The 16612-nt window shown below is 44.1% G+C and overlaps 1 protein-coding gene across 1 annotated transcript in view; it reads right to left on the bottom strand.

Moving 5' to 3' along the window:
* The window catches only part of nlgn2a (neuroligin 2a), a 201456-nt gene that overhangs the window by 46348 nt on the left and 138496 nt on the right, over nt 1-16612 (bottom strand). The window lies entirely within an intron of this gene.

The following is a 16612-nucleotide window of genomic DNA, read 5'->3' as shown; positions in this document are numbered from 1 at the left end:
GAACTATGTGCCATATTTGTGATGTATCCTGATGAAAAATACATAAAAACAACTAAAAACACTTATTTTACTTGGGCCTTGATTTTTATCTGCAACACTTTTATGGAAGCATATCTAAAAAGTGAAATGACTTGCTGCTTTATTTTGAAAATGTGTTGAAAGATGTGACGTTTCCCTGCAGGACGTGCAGTTTCTGCAGTCTTCTTCATGCATGTTTTTACAATTTCATTCACAGTTTTGACTTGAATGCTCATGCTACTTCACCTGCACTATAGCAGGCTTTAGTGTCTTAGTGCAGCTCCTGAGTCTCAGGGTTACCTACAGTTATTCAAGTGTATTAATTTGAAAAAAAAAAAAAAAAAACGGTGACATCCATTGAGAGAAAAACTTTGATGTAATGCCGAAAAGTGAAACTACATGGTGATTTCATTCCCAGTAAAAGCGTTCTCTGTCTTGGATGCAATTATGTGTGGGATGACGCATTCCAAAGCAGATTTTGTTTCACAGGGTTTCATCCTCGTCTAACATTAATTGCAGACTGCTGAGGACTTGTTAAAAGCGTTGGCCAAAGCGAACATGCACAGGCAAATCGATCGGGAATATATTTCGTCTGGGAATGAGTTTAATCTGCGTTTCAGGTTTAAAGGAGCTGCACGTAGAGACAGATAGATGATAGATTGGAGAGAGAAAGACAAGGGGAGAGCTGAAGATTAATGAACAGACGGGCTGTTTGTAACGCACGAAAATGAAGATAAATGGTACCCAGGTTCAGGACGAATGGATCTTTTCATTAGGAAAAAGTACGAAAACAGAAAAGAAATGAAGGGAGAAAAGATGACGCCGGAGACGGATGAGGGACGGAGGATGCGGCGGCGTGGCGCAAGAGGAGAACGGAGGAGACAGATGAACTGATAAAGACGGAGACAGAGGGACAGCTTTTAGGGTTTGAGACATATGCATGGCAATGAGAGAAGACAGGGGGGAGCCGGTGATGGATGGGAGGGCCAACGCCACGTTACAAGGGAGGAAGCGAAGTTGACAACGGCTGGACGGGCACGCGGGATACAGAGGAAGAGGATGTGCGGAGGGCAGGGGTGTGATCGCAGCGAGAGGCGAGGGGTGGATCGGGGCGGACGCGGAGAGACCGAGAGGAAGAGGAGGTTGGGAGAGGAGAGGAAGGTGTATTCACTTAGACAGGCTGTCATAACGAGAGCCGACTGCTCAGCCTGACGTCCTGAACTGGGCTGACCCGCCGAGCCCGCGACGTGGACGGGGCGGAGGGAGCGCCGCATGGAAGAGAGGGGAGGGAGACAGAGCGAGCATGAAGGTGGACAGAGAGAGAGAGAGAGAGAGAGAGAGAGAGAGAGAGAGAGAGGAGAGAGAGAGAGAGAGAGAGAGAGAGAGAGAGAGAGAGAGAGAGAGAGAGAGAGAGAGAGAGAGAGAGAGAGAGAGGAGGGAAGGCTGGCTGTGAATGAAAGGAGGGGGTGGAGGGGGGGAGTTTGTTTGGCCCGACTGCTGCAAGATTCATACTTCAGAGTGAGTTATGTCAAATAAAACCCTCGTTCGCTGTGTGCAATAAGCTGGTCTGCAAGGATTCTGCAAACAAGTTGCAAATAAGTGAATGTGAATAGAGTAATCCACTAGGAAAAAGGGGGAAAAAAAAAAAAAAGATTGGATGAATTATCCACGATTGACTTGAAGTCTGACCGGTGCCGCATGTTTAAGAAGGAATTCAATATTAATGAGGATAAAAGAGGAGAAGTGTCAATTCGGCTGCTCCCTTTCAGAGTGGCGCCGTTGCACTGGAGACAAAAAAGTTGGATTTGAACCCAAATTTAAGGTCAGTGCTCGACCCGATCTGCCACCAGGATACCAGACATCTATTCAGTCCTTTCACAGACTAAGAAAACCAAAATAGAAGCACAAATCTGAACAGGTAAAGGAACAAGAAAGAGAACTGCAGCCTTTGTTTTCTTTAATTATTCTTTTTAGAAGTGGAACTCGCAGACGTTAGATAAACTATTACACGCTTGTTTTTGTTTTCATATTCGAAACACAAGCAGTCTATCTTTATTCATGATTAATATCTTGGCCCTTAACGTAACCTCACATCTCAACCACTGTCTGAAACTATTACAGCTGCTCCCACACAGTCCCTGAAAGCCCATTTTTCTGTATTTTAGCAGGTTGTCTTTCAAAAGTTTAACTTTTGCTAATTTGTAACTTTAGAAAAATGTTATTTGACACCACACTCTTTACCTTTCCATCTTCTGTTGTTCTTGGAGGTGAAGACTTTTCAAATGAATCATCGATGAGCCTTATAAAGTTAATGCTGTCATTATTCCTCTTTGTTTTATCGATATGTCTCACTCAGACCATTTCATGATGATTCAGTTTGGAGTGCTTGCATTAATCATGCTAAAAAAATACTGTAAATATCCCCTTTTCTTCACAAAATGGCTGTTTATGCAGATGTTTTGCAGCTGTTTGGGTGCTATGTTCTGAAAAAACCAAACTTCATTATTTAACCCTCATCCCATTATTACTATCATCATCCAGAGTTGTTTTTCATATAAAAGATCCACTTAAACTGGCCAATAATATCATTTGTGCGTCATTTGGCCTGGATCCAGTGATATAAATTGCTCCTAATTGTCACTAAGAGCCGCAATACACTAAGTGCAAAAACACACAGTGCCATTAAACATCAAATTTTGCTGACAGTGCCGTCCATTATCTCTAGAAATGCTCCGGCCTCACCAGCTGCTGGATGGAGGAGACTTTTTTTTTACATTTTTTTCCCCCTCTAATCATGGTTCATTGACTCTTTATGATATCTAAAAATAGATTTAAATTAAAAGCAAGCACGAAGCAAAGAATTAGGGATTAATAGAGTAATTTTAGTGGCCACCAGGACACGAATCCAACCGAGACCAGATTTACCAGAGTGTTTATAACATGTAATGACAAATTCACACACTCATATTGAAGAAATGCCATTGAAAGTGACACAGGGACTGTAGCATGTATCGTCTCATTTGTTAAAATGGATTTGCGACCTTCAGTTCACTGAAACTGCACCAGCAAGTCAAAGAGCGGCGTCTTTTTAACTTTAATGTTGTCTTCACAGTGGCTGACAACAACAGTTAGAACTTCTCCTTTTCTTATTTTAATCACAACTAATGACTGCAGAAGTAATTAGACACACATGGAAAAAAAGGACTAATTTAATTTCCCCTTTTCCGCAGACAGAACAATTTGTCCGGAAAATTAATTATCCTTATTTGCTTCACACTTAAGAAAAAGATGAGGGGGAGTGGTGAATAAATGAAAGGGGGGATGACGACGAGCGGGGCTAGGTGTGAAGTCACGCTGAGGGGGAACGAAAGGCGGAGGCCGGGCGAGTGGGAGGCTGGTTGCGGGATAAAAAGGGCGGGGCGGCGGGGCCGACTGGAGCTTGGCATGCGAAGGAATCCCCCGGTGGAGCCCTCTGCAGTTTCCCTCACAACAGAGGAGCAGGAAGAGACAGCCTCTCCTCGACTTTCCCTCACGCACATCAGTCCTGCCAGGAAATCTGCCACAAGGCAATACTGTGTAAGTGTGTGAACCGTTTTTTTTTAACTCATGAATACTTATGGAAGGGTTCATAATCACAGTCTTTGCGAGCGAGCGCCCCCCCCCCCCCCCCCCCCCCCCCCCACACACAGCTGTATCCATACACCCTGGGAGTTGTAAAGCAAAGAGCTGAGCACCCCTCCCCACTCCCACCCCTATTGCTGGAAAATCAGTTTGGGAGTCAAGATGTTCTTATAGCATGAATGCTAATGCACGCACACACACACACACACACACACACACACACTGGGCCCCACACAGTATATGAATAATGTTGAAGGTGTGCAGCCGCTGAGTATTTCACTCGGGCTACATCCGCGTCATGCATTATCCATGGTATATCTAATGCATAGCTGAGCAGCGCACGGCGCTGCTGCCGCAGAGATGAGACACAATGGACTGCACATGACACCTAAATGGTTTGTGTCATGTTAGTTTTGGATGTGCGTGTGGCGCCGCCGCGGAGTTAGATGAAGTGATTGCTGAATGCGGCGCAAGTGATAAAGTGTCTGTAATTATGCTGCTGAACAGAATTGATGATTTCTAGGTGCAGAATTTGAGAATATTGTGGGGAAATGAATGCAAATGAACCACTTCTGTGCAATTATAATAATTAATAAAAAGTCCAAAGTTACACGGAAAAAAGACAGAACAGGAAAAAGATATTAAAATGTACCATGGATACTTTCATCACCGTTCTTGATTAATATTGGGTTTCTGAAGCTTTTTTCCCCAGTAATGATAGCCTCTAACTGCCTTTTATTACCATGTAGATGATCCTCACGCAGGTCTGCGGCTGCTTTCTGACAGTCCTGCTTTGTGATGCCTTCAAGCTCTTTTAATTTTCTGCTGTGGCAGATTCCAGCGCTCTTCAGGTGACTTTAAGGACTAATTTAGATGTCACTTTGAATCAAATACATCTATTTCTTTGCGCTGCTACGTTACTGGAGTTTAGGTTCCTTCCCAGAAACTTCACTCAGTCTCTCTACTCTAGCATGGTAGAGGCACCATCATGCCGTTGGGCTGTCGTGGGTTTTTAATGGGACTGTTTTCACACAAAAGAATAACAAGTATTTAGTGCATTTAAAAAGCAATAATCTTAATATTGGTATCAGATTTCAGAATTGTTTATTCATTTTTTAGTAACTTCAAAAATCTTGTGTCTATTTGTGTTTGTAAAGTTTTTTTTTTTTTTTTTTTTTTTCTGAATGCAGCATTTAAACAACCATCAGCTATCGGACCTGCGGTGCAGCTGTCAATAAAGCCAGCAGTCAAGCTCCAAAGGAAGCAGTATTTTAAGGATCTGCTGACATCTACAAACCACCAAGTGCGCCAAAAAGGAGTGAGGAGCAGAGAGAGAGGGAGAGGAAAAGTAAACAAATCCCCTCATCTTATTCCCATACTGGGTTGCACTCAATTTACCGCGCTCATATTGAGGACAGGGGGCTCAGAACACTGCCAAGCTGTCAGATCAGGTGCCAATTCCAATTTGCTTCTTCCACCAGTCACATCTGCTCGAAGCTCGCTTAGAGCCAGCTCATTTCTGCAAAGTCACCCAGACATCTCATGTTTACATGTGTAAGGCAACACCCTCTGCTTGATCTTATTCTATTCTCTGAAAATACAACAAATAGCCTGAAAGCTTTGTTTGATTGTATCCTGGAATTCTGCGCATCTGCAGGAACGGCGACATTTTTTTTAAAATTCCGGCTTCTCTAACTTTCTACGCAACTTTCTGTTATTTTTCTTTGGGTTTGGCCAATTAATGAGCACATTTGTTTCTTTCTAATTAAAAAGAAAAGCACAGGGATGAGCAGGGGGGGGCGACGGAGGTCAGACAGACTGGAGGAGGCGAAGTTTCCAAGAGACAATGCGAGGAAGGCGAAGCAGACACGCTTCATGAGCAAGTACAACAGCAATGATGAGATTTTGAGGGCTGGTATGTATTCTGCAAACATAATTATACTCTCACCCCAAACCACAAACCCCACCAGCGGTCTGTAATTCATCCGCCTGCATTCTAATGAGAGAGAGGGCATTTCAGGAAAAAGAGGGCACAAGAGAGACAACCGAGTGTCAGTAGGAAAACATCAGAGTCCACATGGTGAAGAACATGTATCGAAACACTTGTGTGTGGAATTCTGTTCCAGTATTGAGCTCCATTAGGGTTCTTTAATAAAAGATTGAAAAACGAAAGCTACTAGACAAATTAATCTCTCGCCGCTTTTGGGTGCTGATCTGAAACCAAATATTTGACAAATTCGTCCTTTAATCAGTGGAATTCCCACTGAGAGGAAGGCTGGTGCCGGTTTCTTTGCTTGATGGCGTGGGAGTCGCCGGATCGTACATCACACAGGCTCTTCTGGTGGGTTGGACCCCAGGGTGCCCGAGCACTAATGCTTCAGACGGACGGTCACATCGCCGCAGGCCGGAATGCATTTCAGACGTCTTTCCACAGCGTCTCGGCGGACGGCTGGGCATTGCAAGACTTGCGAGACAGCAGAGACACAATTGCTCCAGCAAGACTTGATTTTTTTTTTTTTTTCTTCCCCTCTTCACACTCCAGCTTGCTTTAAGCCGCTGTGGAAGCTTCTCTTCGGCCAATCAGGTCGCTTTCAGCTTTTTTAACAGACTCAGACTTTGTAAGATCTGTAATGTGATGACAATTGATTACTCTGAAAAGAGTTTGTCTCAACAAACGTATTCTAATAGAGATTGTTAATTTCACACATCAGTCATGAGTTTCAATGCAGTCACATTGCATTTGAAAGGAAATGAATGGAAACTAACGCACTGAACAGATTCTGCTCATGCTACTGAACAGATTCTGCTCATGCTACTACCAGGGGAACACGGCTGGTGAACGAGTGAATGATTGTGCAAATTAATGGAAAAGACTGATCATGCAAAGCGGATTGAGACCGCCGATGTCTCTACATACCAAACCACTGAGAGACTCAAACACAAAGAACCAATTCAGTATGCAGTAACAGTATTATCGACACTCTGACATGTGAAGAAATCCAAAGATTACAAAGGCTCCCCGCTTTAAAGCAAAGATCAGATGACTGTGGTTCAGAAGAGGGGCTTGCACCACCAGCCTGTTGCATGTTTTTTTTGTCATGTTTGGTTTTGTCATATTCTTCTCCTTTTTGATCTTGGACTTTGAGCATGAAGCCGATCACATGACTGCGTTCATTGCTAATTCAAAAGTCAATTAGAGGAGAACTTTGGTATGTACAAACATTGACGGAATCTAGCAGAGAGCCTGTGAGAGGCGACAAGAAGCTGTCTGGGGATATTCATGCGAACATGCAAATGTACGCACGTAGACCACAAACACTCCCCCCCCCCCCCCCCCCGTCCCTGCAAATGCGCTCAGGCCTGCATTCAAACATTACAGCTACTTCATGAAATGAAAGCTGGTGATAACTTGTATGTGTTTTATTCAAATTCCGCAGATCACGGTAATTGTACAGCTACAAGGCTTTATGCACCACTTTTGAGCAGTCATTCATTTAGGGCGCTTTGAAATGCTGTTATGCTCCAGAAGTGCTCAGGAAATCGCTCACCATAGAGGGAGCAGAAAAAAAAAATAGAAAAAGAAGAAAAAAAATAGGCACATTTTGACACAGGAGCTCCAGCTTGTTGTGGCACCACTTTAGAGGTACCATCTGCCTCATTCAAAGCTCAACATATTACAGGGCTTTCCATAGGAAAGCTACTTCCAGAGTGTGTGTGTGTGTGTGTGTGTTTGTGTGTGTGTATGCACCCACGTGCATCGAACCATGAGACAGCACCGTCTGAGGAACAAATAAACGTTCATTATCATCAGCCCGTCTTTGTTTGAGTCCGGCCGCGTGCGAGTGGGCATGTCAGCAAAGCGAACACGGCAGAGAGGAAACACAGCCGGGGTGCCGCCTTCCCTTCAGGTTAGCGAACGCCGCCTGCTCGCGCCCGCTGATTGGCAGAGGTTCGGTTTCCCGGGATGGGCCGCTTAATTAGTTAATTAGCTCCAGCAGCTCCTAATGAGACGCCTATACCGCTTCATCCCTGATCAGACGAAGAGAGCTGGAGGAGCACAGGTGGGTAACACATATATACACACACACACACACACACACACAACGTGCATATTCATAGGCTGCTCCAACACCTATGCAGAAAACACTTAATGTGTTATGCCGCAGCACGCACACGTCAAGCACCTCGGAGAATCACCTAAGGTTTTCAATTAAGCCGCCAGGTGTTGTAAGAGGTTGAATGTGAAAGTGCGTGAATGTTTTTTTTAGCAATTAGTTTGTCAGAATTAAGAGTGGGATTTTTTTTAAGCTCCTGTGGAAATGAAATAAAGCCTTATTTGTACACATATATGCCTTTTTCTCAGTCTATATTCTCCAAACTGCTAGTTTTGTGACTTGCTCCCAGGACTGACCCAGGTTTACCTTTGGCAGAGTTGTTTGAAACAACATGTTGTGGTTGCTACTGAATTCAATCAAAGTAAACCAGGTTTTGAGCCCATTGAGGCAGAAAGTTTTTGATGGCTCAACAAATATAACAGGTAGACCACTGCATTATTTCTTATTGACTCTGAGTTGTTAGGCGGCATTAAAAACTTTGTTTTGTTTTTCTTCTGTTGTTCAATTGGAGCAATACTCATGTCTGACTCTGGGTTAGTTCAATCAATACAATGGGTATACCTCCTGAGACGCTGCAATCCAATCCAGCTTTGTTTATGAAGCGCTTTATAGAGCCACTGACAAGCAGCGTGCTGTGCACAAAATAAACACACGAAATTACAAAAAAATCTCCTCGCACATAAGATCAGCATCTTACACAATATTAATTAGAGAGGGAGAAGTCTTTAAGAAACAATCTTTTTCAACACATCCCCCAGACTATCCTGATGAAAAATGCTAATTATTTACATCTCAATCAGCTTTGCACATTTGTAAAACATTCTCAGTATTTGTACTGATCTTCTGAACGTTAATGGTTAGCATACACTATTCACTTGGTTATTAAATTCATTTGTTGTCCCGTAACTATTGCTAAAAACAATATAAATGGAGATTCTTTAATGAAGTTTTGTCAGTGTTGCATTATTTGGTACAAAAATAGAAACACTGGAAACAATATAGTTTTCATGCTGAAACCACACACGTTTGCAAAGAGAACAATTCACTATAAACATTAACAGTGGCGAGTCCATGGGCATTCATATGGATACGATATGGAGGACGAAGTTGGATTGTGAGTCTCCTGAGACTCGACCAAGTCTCAGGAGAGTCATGTTGTTATTGTACACTCAAGCATGTGCAAAAGTACTGTTTACTCCGGCCTTGGTGCGCATGCACAGCAGCAGCGTTTCAAAAAAGTTACGCTTCCCTCTGTTCCCATGGAGACAGAGTCGAAGCGTTATTGAATTTTGTCATTCTCATGAAAAGAAAGCTGAGATACAATTTCCCCATGGATGAATAAAATGTCTGTAGGAATTTGAATTAATTATCTGCAAGTATTTTCCTCTTGTGAGATACCGGAAACTGGTGATATCTATTTGCTGTGCATTTACATCTTTAAATTATTCAATATATTTGATATTTTCTGTGTGTATTAAAATCGCCTCCAGCAGTAACATTTTATTTATTGCCTCCTGGGAGCAATGTTGCATTTTGTTTGCCGTCTTGATCTTTGTTTATGCGTTTCTGACTTTTCTTTTCATATTCTCATGGAACCAGGAGGTCTGCAAAAGAAAAGGTGTCAAACTATGTTATAGTATCTCAACCATTGTTAATATTATTGCAGGATTACCCTGAAATACTGTGATGGCTTTTCAGAGCCACGGCCATCACTGTCAGTGTAATTGGGTATAATGAGTACATCATTTGGCCTTTGCATCTAAGAAACCAGATGGAGAAGAAGAGGAGGGAGGGCGAGGCATGTAGAGTAGCCAGGCCAAGAAGTAGCCAGGAAGGAAGTGCTGTGGCCGTCCGGGTGCACCAGAGAGCCGAGGTGGAGGATCATGAGCAGAGGAGAGCAGGTGTAGCCCGGCCCCCACACTGCTCGCAGCATCTGTTACTGGGCCACTGAGTTACTACGGTCAGCCTGTGGCTGGCATGTGTGTTTGTGCATGTGCGCGGATGTGTGTGTAGAGAGGAGTGAACTACACGGATGAGTGAACTCTATTTCTCTCGTTACTCTCCCCGTGCTGCCGCCTCCAACTGTTAAAGTCCAGCTCCCTCTCCCCCCAGTCCTCTGCTGTCTCATTTTATCATGTGTGCGTGCGTGCGTGTGTGTGTGTGTGTGTGTGTGTGTGTGTGTGTGTGTGTGTGTGTGTGTGTGTGTGTGTGTACCCCTGTCAGGTGTCCTATCACCTCTGTCGTTGTCATACTTTTCCTCCTGTCAATCACGGCCTGCCCAGCCCGGTGCCGTCCTTGACCTCACCCTGCCTGGCATGCAAATTGCTCCAGTTAGCCCTCAGATTCCTTAAAAAAAAACAAACACACGCTCTGTCCTGACAGCAGGTGGTGCATGAGCTTGACATGATGGGTTATTGAAGTGCCAGGAGAGGAGAGTGCAGCATGACCGAGAACCGAAGCTCTGTGACGATCTGGTGTTTCTGGAAGGTTTCAGCAGCAGAGCAGCTTGGGAGGCCGGCTGGAGGGATGACTGAGGAAACAGCAGAAGTCCAAAGAGGAAATGTTCATAATGTAATATTTGGGCATCGCAGTGAAGGAATGCCACATGAACATGTTCATATCAGAAACTGGTGGCGAAATGAGTATTGGCGCTGTCCATGGTGCTGAAGCAGAGATCACAAAGTTACTCCTCCTAAAACATCTGCTGCTGCTGCTGCTGCTATTGTTAGACAAAGCCAAGACTGTAATCCTGTCCAGTTTGAGACATTAAAGCAGCTCATCAAGACAATGACCTCGCAGCATACACTTCCCCTTACCTCTGTTGAAAGATAAATCTTCTAGAGCGTTTCCATTTTCACAAGTCCAGAAATCCTGATAAAACAAGATCACTTCCTGTATGTTGGGGATTCACAAACAGTTCTTCTGCTCCAGTTTCTAGAATTACTGATAATTGTAATGACTGACTGGTATTGTGGATTTTCAGCATCCTGAAAACCTGAAAAAAATAACACTACAAAGTAGAAGCTTCGATAATAATAATGGCAGGTGAATGAAGAGCTTCTTTATCTGTCGACAGATGTCACTCTCATTTTCTTGTCAGTAAATTGTTAACTATTTTGCTATTGAAAGCAGTTCCGAAATGTCAGGAAGTCTGGGAAATGCTACAAAAACGTTTCAGAAAGCCTGATATTAAGCCTTAAAGATATCGTGGATGTGGGGCTACATATTAGCTAGAGTTTGAATTTGGTGGGGCTGTTCTGTGTTGAATTTTCATGTTCTCTTTGTTTAATTTGGACTGCTGGTTTGGACATACGAGGACATCCATCCAAGCATTTTTTGACCAATTTACATAACTTTCCAAGAGCTGATTTCACCTGACTGCAGGGAGAAGCAAGTGCACCGCGAACAGGTCACCAGTCCATCACAGGGCAAACACAAAGAGAAAGACAATCTCATACCGTCTCACAGATTCATACTTAGGGTAGATTTTGAGTCACCAGTTTGCCTTGAATATGTGCTTTCTGTCTGTAGGAGGAACGAAACTACCCTGAGAAAACTCATGCACACACAGAACTTTCACCTCCAAACATGGGCTGAAATCAGGCTAAACCGTGTGAATATGTACATTTCCAGAGCTTTGGAGTAATTGCAGACATAATACCGTAAAATATACCCACACTCCACATTGGTAATCATCTCGTAGGGAGGACAATATGCTTCTAATTGTGATTACATTACTGATACACAATTTTATTTGAGTGGATATGCATGCAATCGTGACTTACACAGCCTGCAGTGCAATGAAATATCACACACACACACAGAGCTGTGTAAAATCCACCATATGTTAATTATGATGTCTGTGTGCTGGCTTCATGCACAGAGAGCTCAGAGGCTGCCGCAAACATCACGCAGCGTCGCAGCAGTTCCCCACATGCAAACACCGACTGCTCATCTTTTGGTGCACTGGTGTTTACGCTCACTAACAGCCTGTCTTTATGAGTGTCAATCCGACTGCACAGACGCACGGGGATGCTAGCTCGGCTCCCTAAACAACTCCCGCATCCCCGTGGGAGAGCTAAGTCCCTCAGTTAGCCTGGTAGCGGCCGCGCCATGATTCAAACGACTGTCATCCCACAGTAATGATGATCCATCCCCGGCCATTACCAGACCATAGTTTCTCACTTACAAAGCTGATTGTTTGACATGTGAAACATACATCAGCGTAATCTGCCTCCTAACTCAGCTTTTAAAAAGAGCTCCAGCAGTAAATTGCGGCGAGGAAGTGAAGTTTTAAATAAGAAAGATGAGCTGCAGACAAACACAGGAGCTGGAAAGCGGGGTTTGGTGAAGGAGACAAAACAATAAATCAATTCTGTCTTTGATGTCGGCATCATCTGGAAAAGATCTGACAGTCCAGTGTTAGCCATCAATCCCTAATATATCCAAAGGATCAAGCTGAAGACAGCAGCAATTCAGGATGTATCAAAAGTAGTGAAGAAAGCTCTTTGTGTTGCATGAGAAAAGTAGCAAAGAAAGCATATAAGGTCAACTTTCTCAGCTGTCGGAGTTGTTTGCTTATGTGGCTCCTGAGTCGGATCCCAATGCGGCTGGCAGCAAACCAGCAGATTCATTGACAAGCATTCGAAATGACTTTAGCTGACGGTTCTTTGGAAAACCCACAGAGGGTTGCACTTTTTCTACATTTCTCGAATGGGCTGGGCTGTGAAACGCCGGAATAAGCAAATGATGCAGTTTTTCTGGTGACAATTCTGAATGATGAGTTTCTTCACGTGAATCCAGGCATGAAGATTTGAAGGATTTTCTTGCACTGCTGGATTGCCAGACTGCTCTGAAGACACATCCGGCTCTCATATCGCTCCTGGAGCACAGCAGGAGTGACTTTGCGTGTCTCAGGCTGATGCAGTTGTCATTTCTCATCCAGCGACAATGCTGGTTTAAAAAAGCAAATGTGCTAGTCTTAAAAAGAAGAGCTGTCAGACTGACGGTGTAATTACACCCAACCAAATGACAGCAGGATTTAAGAATTTCCTCAGAGTAATCTTGTTATTTAAAGGTAGGTAAAGTGAGCACCAGCACTGACTTTTCAGCAACATTTCTGCAATATGGAGGTCTGCATATGCACACTATGACACTATGACCACAGTAAATAGTTGTTTGAACTGAATAGCACTTCTTCAAGAAAGTGTCCATTTGGATCACATGCGTAGATGCTCTATTTCTTTTTTTTTTTTGTAAAAAGCAGATATCGAGAGTGGTTATCCAGCAAACAGTTGTTTTTATAATGTTTACATTATAACATTGTCTGCAAATATGTATTACAGAATTGGTGGAACCAGATTTTTATATTGTATTAATTTTGAGAAGTTAGTGTTTTACCTGTATTGTTTTAATGGCGCGCCTACTTATTCAGTGAACTCACGTTTCTATCCTCTAAAAGAAGCACGAGTAAGTAAATGATTCAGACTTTCCATACCTCCCGTTTCTCTGTCATTCAAGACATTTTCGACAGCAGCGTTGCACCACTCAACAAGCTCCTTAAGGGTTTGCGTGTAGGAGGAGGAAGCAAGAGAAAGGTGAAGGAAAAAAAAAAAAAGAAATACAAGAGGTAAGAAAGTAGGACAGATGTCAAGTTGAGTGTCAAGGCCACGGACAGACAGAGGAGGAGTGACGTCCAGAGGAGTGTGACGAGGGGAAAATGTGCGAGCTGTCTGCAAACATGTCGGTTATTGTGTTAATGTGTGTGTCGCGGTGTGCGTTTCACCTGCCTGTGGGGATGCTTGCCAGTGTGTGTGTGTGTGTGTGTGAGAGATGCGGGCCAGCTGAGGTGCTAATCCCCTCTCAAAACAGCGAGCCAGGTCGTCCTCCTTCTCAATGTCACACTGTACGCCACCCATCGCACGCTTAAGACACCGCGGGCCCCCCTCCCTCCCTCCCTCCCTCCGCCACACGAGAGTCAATGGGACTTTGCTCATCAATTCTGCTGGAGGTTGCTATGGAGACTGAGAACAGTGTGTGCGCTTGATAGAGGTGTTCGGCCCTTTGTGTGTGTCTTAATATCTTCTCTGGTCCTGTCAGATCGCACTAATGTCTGCTCGTGGGATGGTAGCCACACTGAAAAATCCCCTTTTTTACACTCACACACCCACACACACTCTCACAGACACACACACACACACACACACACGCACACAGCTCCCTGCTTGAGCCGTGAGCAGGCATTTTTCACATCCACACGTCCTGAATACCAATGAAAAACTGTCAGTGAATGTGTGTGAGTGTGTGCAAATGTGTGTGAGTGCAGCTGAAGCCTTTCAGAAATCCACAGCTCAAAAACATCCAAGTATGTGTGTGTGTGTGTGTGTGTATTTATGTGCAGACCTAAATTTGTTCTCACTATTTTGTGGACTTAAAAATGAAGCCCTCACAAATTGGAAAAACATATTTTAAGGTTTGACTAAATACATCATGAGCAGAAGCAGGTAGTATTTGCAGAAATGACAGTAAATCTGCAAACAATGAATGAAAGGCAACTTAAGGTCAAAGGGTGTGTGTGTGTGTGTGCATGTATGGACATGTATTTATTACAGTTTTGGGGACCTCAGTCAGTTCAGTTTGATGTTAAAGGGATTATGGGGGAAAATTTAAGTCCTAAAACCAGTTAGACACTAATATGCAAACAGTGAGACTCCAGCTGAGATATCAGTGATGCTGCCATGAGAAATAGCTACCTCGCTGGAGAAATGCAAATTAGCATTAATGTTAAAACCATGATGCCATAGTGAGTTTGGAGAAACATGTATAATGAAGCAGCTATAGGGGATTTCACTGCATTTCACACCAGGTGTCAGTAAATTTGGCTTTTTGTTGAGATTGCAGTCATTTCTCTCCAGTGGATGGACTGAGAACCTTGCATTGATCAAGGATCAGCAGATAACAGTCAAGACTGGATATGGAGATACGTATGCATAGGAGCATGTTTGCGTCGGTGCTTGTGTGTGCCAGCACAAGATGCCATCTCAGTGGCGTGCGCGTGCACGGGCGGCTTATTCAAGCATCCACAATCGTGCTCTAGATGAGCAACGTCTGCTTCGGCGCACGCTCAAAAAGGGGCTCTGCGAGTTTTATTTTTAGCATCGCAGGCGAACGAAGCCCCTCTCTCCTCCTCCGCCCGCTCTCTGCCCTCTCTCTCATCTCTCTCCCGCTGTCACTTCTCTCATCTCTCAAAAGCTCTCGGCCTATTTCGCCGGCGCGTGAGGCCACAGCACTCCTGCCAGAGCCGCGGAGGCCGGGAGTGTCGCACCCCGCTGCTCTCTGCCCTCGTGGTTTACTATCTGAGGCAACTCAAGAGTTGCACTTTCATCTCTCGCCCCCGCGGCGGAGGGATATAAAAAAAAAAAAAAAAAAAGGTAGGGGTGACGTATGTACAGTAAAGCGCGCCAGTTGCCTCGCCAACCGAGGCAAGGTCAAGTGCTCGGTGCCCCGGCGAGGCTTTTCATTACATATTTAACTCGGCCCAATTCCCTGCAGAGACCTCGCTGGAGACTGCCCACTGCACACAACACACACCTCCCTCCCTCCCCTCCCTCCCTCCCTCCTCCTGCTCCCTGCAGTGGCGCTCGCCTGTCTGGCTGCAGACAGGTACATTTCCACATTAGCATACGGACAGAGTCGGGCGCGTCCCGCTACGTGAGTGATTCCACGGTGGTTAGCGTCTGTGGAGTGCTGGCAGGGGCTGAAGAGGCAGCTGTTAAATAAGGGTGTCAGCGGAGTCTCGGAGTGAAAAGATCACGTCTCTCAATCAGCCAGATGGGGAAAAAAAAAAGATTGAGATTTATCTCCCACAACCTCGATCGCTGCTGCTACAGGCCTGCCTGCGCTCGCTTTCTTTTTTGTTTTTCTTAAACGCTCACGTCTAAGTTGTGTCATGCATGCGCAGGCACAAACACCCAGATGAGGCCCAGAGGACGGCTGGCAATATAAAGACAATTTCATTCACAGAGTTTTTATATTAAAGGAAATTCTAGAGAGCCTAAATATTCTTCTGACGATTCTATTTCAAAATGAAAAAAAGCAAAGTTTTAGCAGTTTTAAGCTAACATCAGGCTACGGTAAAGAAACGTCAAGGTCGAATTAATCACAACTTTGAGTTCAACACTCGAAAAATCTGTCCTCAATACGCTCATATGCCATAACAGATGGCCTTCAATTCTTTTTTTATCATTGTTGAAAAACTGACATTGATTGAAAACAATTAACCCGATGTCTGAACAGACGAAATGTCTTTAAAGCATTTCATCCTTTTGTGCCTCCACCAATCAGCAAAGTTCGCTTTTCTGAGATCCAACAGTGACTCAATGGTTCCATAAGTTAAAGATAAAACCTTGAGCTTCAGATATTGCGTTGCCGAGAGCGAGACGAATGGACGGACGACGTGCCTCTCCAGAGACAATCAGTGTTCCATGGACATTCCGAATGTTACAAAAACAAGCTTTTTATAGTGAGGTCACATGGTTTGTTACAGAACAAATGTTTTTTTTTTTTTTTAAGGGTCTGCAAATCAAAGACCTTGCAAAGAGTCTTCTGCTTACTTGCTGAAATAACGATTTTCTACATGTTCCTCACTTAAAAAAGTCATGTAAAAATACCAAATAATTTCAGTTCACTGATCAAGCGCTAAAGAACAATTCAATACTGACAGTGTCAATGAAAAAAAAGAAGCTGCTTCTTCCTGCGTGCCTTCATGTGCCCATGCTTACCTGTTCTTGGCCTCAGGCCTACAACCGAACAGGTTCCTCCTGAGACGTGACATTTCTGCTTCACGCCACAAACCTGCT

This window comes from Salarias fasciatus, chromosome 3 (genome assembly GCF_902148845.1).
Source record: "Salarias fasciatus chromosome 3, fSalaFa1.1, whole genome shotgun sequence".
Lineage (NCBI taxonomy): Eukaryota > Metazoa > Chordata > Actinopteri > Blenniiformes > Blenniidae > Salarias > Salarias fasciatus.
The sequence above is the reverse complement of the archived record's forward strand: the minus strand, read 5'-3'. Positions and strand labels throughout refer to the sequence as shown.